General features: G+C 32.8%; 1 pseudogene; it reads right to left on the bottom strand.

Annotated features, from left to right (window-relative positions):
- Nucleotides 1-1,425: 1,425 nt before the first annotated feature.
- LOC103581981 lies at nt 1,426-2,310 on the bottom strand (annotated as a pseudogene).
- Nucleotides 2,311-10,568: the final 8,258 nt, after the last annotated feature.

Genomic DNA, 10,568 nt, shown 5'->3' with positions numbered 1-10,568 from the left:
TTTATGCAGATTACATTTTATCTTTACAAAAAATTCATGTAGTAGATATCCAATAATTAAGATAATTTTATAAATCATGAAAATGAGGTTATATAAGTGTATCAGTCTGGGTTCTCCAAAGGAACAGAACTAACTGGATACATATTCCACTTGCTGGAAATTCAAGCAGGATTTCTAAGTTGCAGTCTTGAGGCAGGATCCCTTCTTCTCCAGGAAACCCTGAGTTTTGTTCTTAAGGTCATTAAAGTGATTGGATGAAGCCCACCCACATTCTGAAAAGTAAGTTCCTTTACTTAATGTCAGCTGATTATAATCACATCTACAAAACACCTTCACAGCAACATCTAAACTAGTGTTTGATCAAGCAACGGGGCACCATACCTCAGCCAGGTTAAATACATAAAATTAACGATCACAATAGGATAACTAGATTTTAAAAAACACATAGAAGAGTGCTTTAAAAAGTTTGTGGAAAGATTTGCATTTTCTTTTAATTCTATTTTCCATGAACTTTTTGAAGTACCCTCATATAATACAAATAGTAGAGCCCATTATTAAAGATGTATTAGATTTCTTGTGTTAGTTTTCAGTCAGAATACCACATTTTCTTTTTTTAATAAATAAATCTTGAAGTTAATCTCAAAGTAAAATATTTGTGTGCTTTGTTCTGGAATAGCAATGCTATATAAAAATTCACGATATTTTTTTAAATATAAGGGTTTTATATAGGATCTTGATGTGTACATTTGAAATGTCTTAAAATCTTAGATATGCCTCCGAGTTGCTTTCAAAATAACCAAACACTGAAACCTGAAAGCACCAATGAGTGTGGATTATTAAGGTGGACAAATGATAATTTTATTGTAATAAATTACATCCTCAGGGTAGAGAAGGTAGTCTAGATGTTAATATATTCAATAATGTGTGGTTACATGAATAGATGGGCCAAATTTTAAATTCATGTATGACTTAAATCTACTTAGGAAGTTCCATGTAGAACATATCAGTGTTACATAGAGAATGTGAGTAATAATCAAATTTAAAAAACTTAAAATTATTTTAGAAAATGTAAAAGATTATTAATTGCTTACCATTACATGATCATTAACTGCTCTTGTTAATCTAATCATGACTATTTTTCTAATTAAGCAATTTGATCATGTGGTTGATTACATTAACATGTTATTTCTATATCGAAAAATAAATTTTCATGTCATTTTTTAAAATTTCAAATAGTACTTTTATTATATAAAAATGTAAAAATCCAGCTGAATCAGAAATACGGATATATTTTCCTGGGCTTTCACATTTGTTGATTTTATTCGCAGTCTCTTTTTCAACACAATTTACAACCTCATTCCCATTCCCAATCTGATTATACAAGTGCTAAGCGGCAGAAAGATCTAGAATAAATACATCAAAAAAAAAAAAAAAAAAAAGGCAAAGCTGTGAAACTAAACTGCATGCAACAGGTTCTGTGAAGGTGGGGGAAGTATCTGGGAAATAAAATAGAGTAAGAAAACATAATTGGAAGGTTTTAGCTGAAGTCCTTTCAGTCATCCTTGTCTTTTGCTCCATGTTTTAAGAATGTGCGTAAACTCAATGTAATTGAAATCCCCCTTTTTGTCAATGGATGCTTCTCTGTACAGCTCATCCTCTTCCTCATCTGTAAACTGACCTCCCATGGTTGTCAGCAGCTCTCTCAGGTAATCCTCCTGAATGGTGCCTGTTGCTTCTTCATCAAAGCAAGCAAAAGCATTTCTTTTCTTTTTTTTTTTTTTTTTTATTTTTTATTTTTTTTGTCTTTTTTCCGTGTCCGGCAACGGATTGCAACCCTCAGTGTCTCCCCCGTACCGGACCGGGGACCGGCAACGGTATCGCAACCCTTGGTGTTGCTCCTGCGCCTCGCTCAGCCAGTGAGCGGGAACCGGTCTGTACGTGGGATCCGAACCCTCGGGCAGGAGCGCCACCGCGCTTCCCAAGCGGCGCACTATCCAGTGCGCCACCGGGCCGGCCCGCAAGCAAAAGCATTTCTGATGACATCTTCGGGATCTGTGCCATTCAACTTTTCACCAAACATAGTGAGAAGCATGGTGAAATGGATGGGCCCCGGGGCCTCATTCATCATGGCATCCAGGTATGCGTCAGTGGGATTCTTCCCTAGAGAAGCATCATATCATTCAAATCTTCCTTGTCGATGAAACCATCTCTATTCTGATCAATCATGTTGAAGGCCTCTTTGAACTCCTGAATCTGTGACTGGTCAAACATGGCAAACACGTTGGATGTTGCACACTGTGGGCTCTTCATATCATTTTAAAATTTTAAATTTATTCTTTTATTCACCAGCATCAAAACAGAAATGCAGCTCATCTAGTCTTTGAGTTGCTGTGACTCCAATAAAATTGCTTGAATTGCTATGACAAATAAAAGAGAATAACTGTAAATTATTTACAAATAATATTGGATGCTGACCCTAAAATTGTTAGTGAACCAGATTCTACTGTGATCTATCAAGACTGAGATAGAATGTGTTATATTTTCTTTTTACAACAAATACAAAATATTAAACTTTCAAACACTATTATTTTATTTCACTAATAAAATTACTTAAATGAACCAATGTCCATTTTAAAATAGAAATAAAGACATGTTTCTTAATGCAGATATTAATTAATTAGTTAATTAATTAAGAATATTCATGAGATACAATGCAGGTATTTGAAGTATTTAAGTCTGTAATGTTGTTTCTAAGTTGATGTACTACAAAATGGTGCCAAGAAAACAGTTTATTTTTAACTTCCATATAATTTTGTTTCTGCATATCCCTTTCTAGTGAAGTACATTGCAGTAAAAGTATGGATTCTGGATTTAGCTAAATCAGCATATACATGCTGCATATACGTCTTGTCTCAACAATTGACTGGCAGTGTGACAGTAATATTGCCTACTTCATGGATATTTTTAGGTATCTAAGCACGGGTGTTTGTACTAGCCAATATTACTGTTATTAAAATAGTGATTTCAAAATAATAAACACCTTTCTATTGTATAAATGAAATTATTTTATGCATCATGAAAAATATTTGTGTTGAATTTTCTGTTTTATTAAACAAATCCTGAGTGTGTGGTGTTAAAAGAGAGAAAAGAGAGCACGGTAGTTAAGATTTTGAGCTCTGGATAATGAAGCTGTGCATTAAAATCTAACGTTAATCCAATTCCATATTCTGTTACCTTAAACAGGCTGTTAATATGTGTGAACCTCCTTTACTTATCTATAAAATTGGTATGTTTATATCTGTCTGTTTCATAGATAAGAACATATTAAGCATGTTGAAATAATGACATGAAAAAGAAATTAATAAGGAGAGCAAGAAAATCCAATAGAAGTGGGGGAAAATAAAGAAATAAATTAGTAGAGATAGAGATTTGGACTTCAATTACAGGTAAAGGCAAGACATTTCTCTCTAACTATGAGGAAGGAGCACATACACATTAATTTTATACAATTGAAAAAGCTACAATCAAATAGTTTCTATTTTCTATGGGAATCAAGAGGCAAAATCAAAAACAATTCTTGAATTAGAATGTTTAAGCTGCCAGGCACATCCTAGCAAAATGTTTTGTGTGTGTTCCAAAACCATAACAAATGCATTTAATAATGTGTATTTTTCTTAGTAATTTACAGTGATTTCTACTCAGTCTAACTTATTGTTAACCTTGGAAAGCACATAACTACTATTATGAGAAGCATGCTTAGCAAGGAAGAATAAAAGGAATGTTGATCAATTTGTGGATGGTAAAGCCTCTGGCTTTTTTTTTTTTTTTTCCTCTCAGAATTGCTTTGGCTATTCAAGGTCTTTTGTTGTTCCATAGGAATGTTAGGTTTAGTTTTTCTATTTCTGTGAAGAATGTCATTGGTATTTTGATGGGGATTGCATTGAATCTGTAGATCACTTTGGATAGTATGGACATTTTCACAATGTTGATTCTTCCAGTCCAAAAGCAGAGTATGTCTTTCCATCTTTTTGTGTCCTCTTTAATTTCTTTCAGCAGTGACTTGTAGTTCTCATTGTTGAAATCTTTCACTTCCTTTGTTAAATTTATTCCCAGGTATTTTATTTTTTTGGTGACTATTATAAATCAGTTTATTACACTATAAAACTAAAGTACCAAAACAGCATGCTACTGGCATAAAAATAGACATCGAGACCAATGAAACAGAATAGAGAACCCAGAAATCAAACCAAATACTTATAGCCAACTGATCTTTGACAAAGGCATCAAGGATACACATTGGGAAATATAAATGGTGCTGGGAAAACTGGATATCCATATGCAGACGGATGAAACTAGACCTGTACATCTCACCATATACCAAAATCAACTCAAAATTAAGGACTTAAATATAAGAGCTCAAACTATAAGAATCCTAAAAGGAAACATAGGGGAAACACGTCTGGAAATAGAACTGGGCAAAGATGTTGTGAATAAGACCCCAACAGTACATGCAGCAAAAGAAAAAAACTATAAACAAATGGGATTATATCAAACTAAAAAGCTTCTGCACAGCAAAAGAAATAATTAATAGAGCAAAAAGACAATCTGCAGAAAGGAAGACAATATTTATAAACTATGCACCTGAAAAGGAATTAATATCCATAATATACAAGAAACTCAAACAACAGTAAAAAGACAAGTTACCAAATTAAAAAAAGGGCAAAAAGCTGAATAAGCATTTCTCAAAAGAATATATACAAATGGCCAACAGACTTATGAAAAAATGCTCAGCATCACTAAGCATCAGGGAAATGCAAATCAAAACCACATTGAGGGGCCGGCCCTGTGGCGCACTGGAGAGTGCGCCGCTTGGGAGCACGGCGGCGATCCCGCCGAGGGTTCGGATCCCATGTGGAGACCGGTTCCTGCTCACTGGCTGAGCGAGGTGTGGGCACAACACCGAGGGTTGCAATCCTGTTACTGGTCAGTAAAAAAGACAAAAAGGAAAAAAAAAAAAATCCAGCAATCGTATTGCTGGGTATATACCCAAAGGAATGGAAATCATCATGTCAAAGGGATACCTGCACCCCCATGTTTATCGCAGCTCTATTTCTAGTAGTCAAAAGTTGGAACCAACCTAAATGTCTATCAATGAATGACTGGATAAGGAAAATGCATTATATATATAAACAATGGAATACTACTTTGCCATAAAAAGGAATGAAATTCTGCCACTTGGAGCAACATGGATGAATTTAGAAGAATTTGTATTAAGTGAAATGTGCGAGGCACAGAAAGAGAAATACTGCATGTCCTCACTTATAAGTGGAGATAAAAAACTAACTATATAAAAAAGAAAGAAAGAATGATACAATGATCACAATAATTCATTGAACTTTCAAAAGCAGAGAACAGAACTGAGGCTACTAGAGGAGGAAAAGAGGTAGGGGAAGGGGAGGTTGGCAAGAAAATTGTAAAGGGCCCCCCAAAATGATTACATTGCATAATGTTGAATTTACTAATTCCCCTGAAAAATAAATTTTAAAAAATTCTGGATGGTATTGTGTATGGGAATAAACTGACAAATTGTTGCATTGCCTCCCATGGATTTGTCACCCCTCTTCCACTGGGTGACGGAGCCACAAAGGATGACTCAAAGCCTATCTCTTCTGAGCAGTGAGAAGCCCCAAAGTGGCTAATCTACCAGAACCCTCAAGAGAGAGGCATTCCTTCCATTTGGGAAATTAACCATGGATTGGGGTTCTCTTCCTGCATTTATTCTCCAGACCAGGAAGTTACAGGAAGAGAATATACATGGGGTTATAGTTTAACAATGTAGGCTGGTAACATTCAGTAAAACAAGCAAAGTGACATTCCATAAGGCAACTTAAGTGATCCACCAACAAAAGCTTGATCTCAGCAAACATTCCTTCTCCCTACAGAGGCTTCCCAGTATCATTACATATCAATCAGTAACTTGTCTGTCTTTGAGCCAGCAACCTTGCTGTGTTACAATTCTTTATCTTACAACAGAGACTATAGCCTGGGGAAATTTTCCTGTTTATTGCAAGGTCAACATTTTATATATACTTTTAAGAAGTTAGACTAAACCTGAAAGTACAAGAAAGTAGGACCTGTGAAATATATTTGTTTTTTATTATACTCCACAACAAATTACATACCTATTAATTGATTTTGTTTTCATTTTAAAGGAGGTAGTAAAGTTATCTGTTGAGAAAGATGTCCATGAATAGGTTCTTTAAAGAATGGAATAAAGACATATCAACATTTCATGAGGATTACATGATGTGGTGGAGAGAGTATCCTTTTATTTGTCTGAAATTTGCCTTCCTCATACATATAACAGTTGCAGTGTGTTTTTGTTTTCTTGTGGCAGGAAGGCATACTAATTCTTTAAAGTTTTTTAATTGGCATATAATAATTATACCTATTTATGAGGTACAGAGTTATATTTCAATACATGTATACAATGTGTGATAATCAAATTGGGGTAATTAACATCTAATATAACAAAAATGTATCATTTCTTTCTGATGAGAGCATTTGAGCCACTCTCTTTTAGGCATTTGAAAACATACAATAAATTGTTTTTAATTATAGACATCTAGCAAGACTATAGACCACTAGAACTTATTTTTTCTATCTAGCTGTAATTTTGTATCTGATAACTAACCTCTCCTTATCTCCCCTCCCCACAACTCCTTCTAGCCTTTAGTAACCAAATTCTATTCTTTACTTCTATAAGTTTAACTTTATTTTAGCTCCCACATATAATGGCAGCATGCAATATATAACTTTCTATGCCTTACTTATTTCACTTAACATAATATCATCCAGGTTCATCCACGTTGCCACAAATGATAGATTACTCTCCGTTATGACTGAGTGGTATTCTATTGTGTCGTATACCATAGTTTCTTTATCCAATCACCTGTTGATGAAAACTTAGGTTGATTTCATATCTTAGCTATTGTGAATAGCAGGGCAGTAAACATGGGGATGCAGATATCTCTGCGGTGTGCTAATTTCCTTTTCTTTGGATAAATACCCAGCAGTGGGATTGCTAGATCATACAGACCTGCAGCCTTGACCACTGAGGCATTTGCAGACACTGTGTTGAGTACATTTGGAAAACTCACACAAAGACTACATACTACTGGGCTCACTCACAATCAAACCCAAAATACCTTACCCAATTTATACTATAACACATATAAAACAGGAAAAATTCTTTCCTTTCAAGTTACTTTGAAAAATTAGAAGGGATTGTTCTACCAGATGCCCTGACATCAGGTAGAAATACATGAAAAATGAAAAAAAACAAAGAAAAAATACATCCCAACAACCTCAAAGAAACAGTAATTCTCCAGTACCAGATCACAAAGAAGGAAACCTATGAAAGGCCTGAAAAGGAATTCAAATTCTTAATTAACAATTCAGTTTTTAGATTTTAAAATCCACATGACTATATGACTTTGAGGAAATGTCATAGTCTTTCTTTAGTTTCTTTATCAGTGAGTTGGCAAAATATTTTCTTTTACCTGGTTATTTTCTACTATTTGTATGCATAAGATTTTAAATACTATTATTTGAAATATTATTATAATAGTATAGAGTATATACAAGATTTGAAGTACTAGCCAATATTATTGTTGCAATTAAAACAGGATTTCTTTTCTTTTATTTTATTGGAACATAGTTGATTGTACATATATGTGGGATACAGCATTGGGTATCATGCAAACCAGTGTGCAATATGTGATGTTCAAATCAGGATAATCAGTATATTCATCATTATACAATGTAATCAATTTTCATGGCCCTTTAGCAATTCCTCCCTTTCCCCCTTTTCTCTCACCCTTTCCCACCCCCAGAAACCTCAATTCTGTTCTCTTCTCTTAAAAAGTTTAACATATTATTTATTTTTCTTCTTTTATTACTTGTTTATTTTATTGAACTTCTATTTATAGTAGCCAAGAGTTGGAACAAACCTAAATGCCCATCATCAGATGAGTAGGTAACAAAAATGTGGTATATTTATACAAAGGAATAGTACTCTACCAAAAAAATAAATAAATAAAATAATGAAATACTGAACTTCTATTTATAGTAGCCAAGAGTTGGAACAAACCTAAATGCCCATCATCAGATGAGTGGGTAACAAAAATGTGGTATATTTATACAAAGGAATAGTACTCTACCAAAAAAATAAATAAATAAAATAATGAAATACTCTCATTCACAGCAACATGGATGAACTTAGAGAAAATCATGTTAATCCAAGCACAGAAAGAGAAATACTGCATGTCCTCACTTGTATGTGGGAGCTAATAAAATAGAATTTCAAGAATTAATTATTTTTCCATCATATAAACATTAGCTAGTGTAGCAAGGTGATTGTTTCAATTACTATTAACATTTGCTTTGCTGCCTTATCTTCCTCCCCTGCAAAAATGTACAGGTGACTGAATAGCAAAATCCCTGTCTTTAGTTGAGTTTGAGGAACAGACTCCCTTCTAAAAGGGTAAATATCAGGCAATATATTTACACGTTAAGTCAATCCCACGTAGAAACAAATCCATCATCGTATTAGACTGTGTCTCTCATACTATACCTTTGTTTTGATTTATGTTCTTGAGGAGGGCATACTTTAATTTCTAATTTCATAAATCCTTATGCTATGTTTATAAATTACTTTCCTGAGTTGTTGAGCCTTAAGATATTATGCACATGCACCTAATCAGTAAAATACAATTGTATACCTTTCATCAAAATGTAAAGAAAAATAACAAAAAAGGAAACAAAATAAATAGAAATTAACATGCACACAATATATGTATATATGTGACACATGTACATATACCCATATAATATATTTATATGATATACATATAAAAAACATTTTATATGTACATATATCTACAAAAAAATAGAGAATGGTTTTAGAAACCTACCTTTTCTTTTTTCAACAGTACATTCTATAACATTCAGAAATATTTAATAATAAGTAAATGAAGAGTTGTGAGGTGTTGATCTTCCCGAATTGCAGCACTGTTTCTTCTTGCTGACATTCATACTTCAACATTTTTTCTGAGTAAATTTTTCTGAGTGTGAAGCCTGGCAGGTATAATTGTACTGTAACTTCACTGAGTGGTTCATAAAATTACTGTCAAGTGTCTCTTTTCCTGCTATCCTGCCTTTTTTTACAACACCATGCTATGGAAACAAATTATTCCTTTGATGTCAAATTTCAATGTAAATAATTAACATTTATAATATGGCTGTAAAAAAATAAGGTTGTTAAATGCGATATTTTAGAAGCTATATGCTGCTACCAGTTTTTTACTAGAAATACAAATAAATGAGTGTTTTATGTTGAGAGTTTATATTGAGACTTCTCCCCAATTTGCCTCCTCATAGGAAGTGGTTTATCTGTGCTGAAGTGATAAGAATTCTGCTTCTGGCCATGATGGAATAAACTGGACTGGATTTACCCTCCAACTTTAAAAAACTAGAAAACAGTACAGAAAAAATGATCACAGTTTTTCAAAAGTTGATGAAAAATAATAAATTTGCAATCACAGAAGCTCAACAAAACCTAAATAGTATAAACACAAGGAAGACTATGTCAAAGCAAACTATCTCTCAATTTTTGAAAATGAGTAATGAAGGAAAAGATATCTTCAAAGCATCCAGAGATGGGAACAAAAAACAAACAGATAAACAAAAATCCGACTCCATGCCCTTCTTTAATGAAACTATGTATTCCAGTAGAAAATGGAATATAATTATTAAAAGCCTAAAAGAGGGGAAAAATAAAATAATAATAATGATGATGATGATGATAATAATAATAATAATAATAATAATAATAAATAATAAAACAGAAAAACAATTTAAAAAATCCTCAAACTAGAATTCTACATCCAATAAAATATTATTAGAAATTAAAGCAAAGAACTTGTATTTTCAGACATACAACACTAAAATAATCTTTGTCCAGGATACTGTCAGTAAAAGAAATATTGAATTAAATTCTTCAGGTAGGTTAGCTAAATAACTCAATAGAAACATCAATTTTCATAACAAATTGAAGGGTGCTGAAACTACAAATATGTAGGTATATACAAAATATTTTCTAGTCAAAAACATAATTAAAAGATAATTGGTTATTTAAAGTAAAAACAATCATAATGAACCATAAGCTTTCTAACATATGTAAAAGTAAAATATGTGATCGAAATATAGGAAAGGGCAAGGAGGAAAATTGGAGTAACATGTTGGATGGCACTTATACCATAAATAAAATGTTATTATGTCATGTGAAGATAAACTGCAGAAAGGTATATATTTCTATGAGAAATATTGAGAAACCAATTAAAAAAAAAAAACAAAGTTATAGAGCTAATATTGCAATAAAGGAGATAAAATAAAATGTCATAAATTACTCAATTAAAACAAAAAAAGGAAAAGAAAAACAACTAAATATTTTCTAATAATAGAAAATACACACACACACACACACACACACACACACACACACACAC

Source organism: Galeopterus variegatus, unplaced genomic scaffold (genome assembly GCF_000696425.1).
Source record: "Galeopterus variegatus unplaced genomic scaffold, G_variegatus-3.0.2 Scaffold14501, whole genome shotgun sequence".
Taxonomy (NCBI): Eukaryota; Metazoa; Chordata; class Mammalia; order Dermoptera; family Cynocephalidae; genus Galeopterus; species Galeopterus variegatus.
Note: the sequence above shows the minus strand (reverse complement) of the source record. Positions and strands in the feature narration are given on the sequence as shown.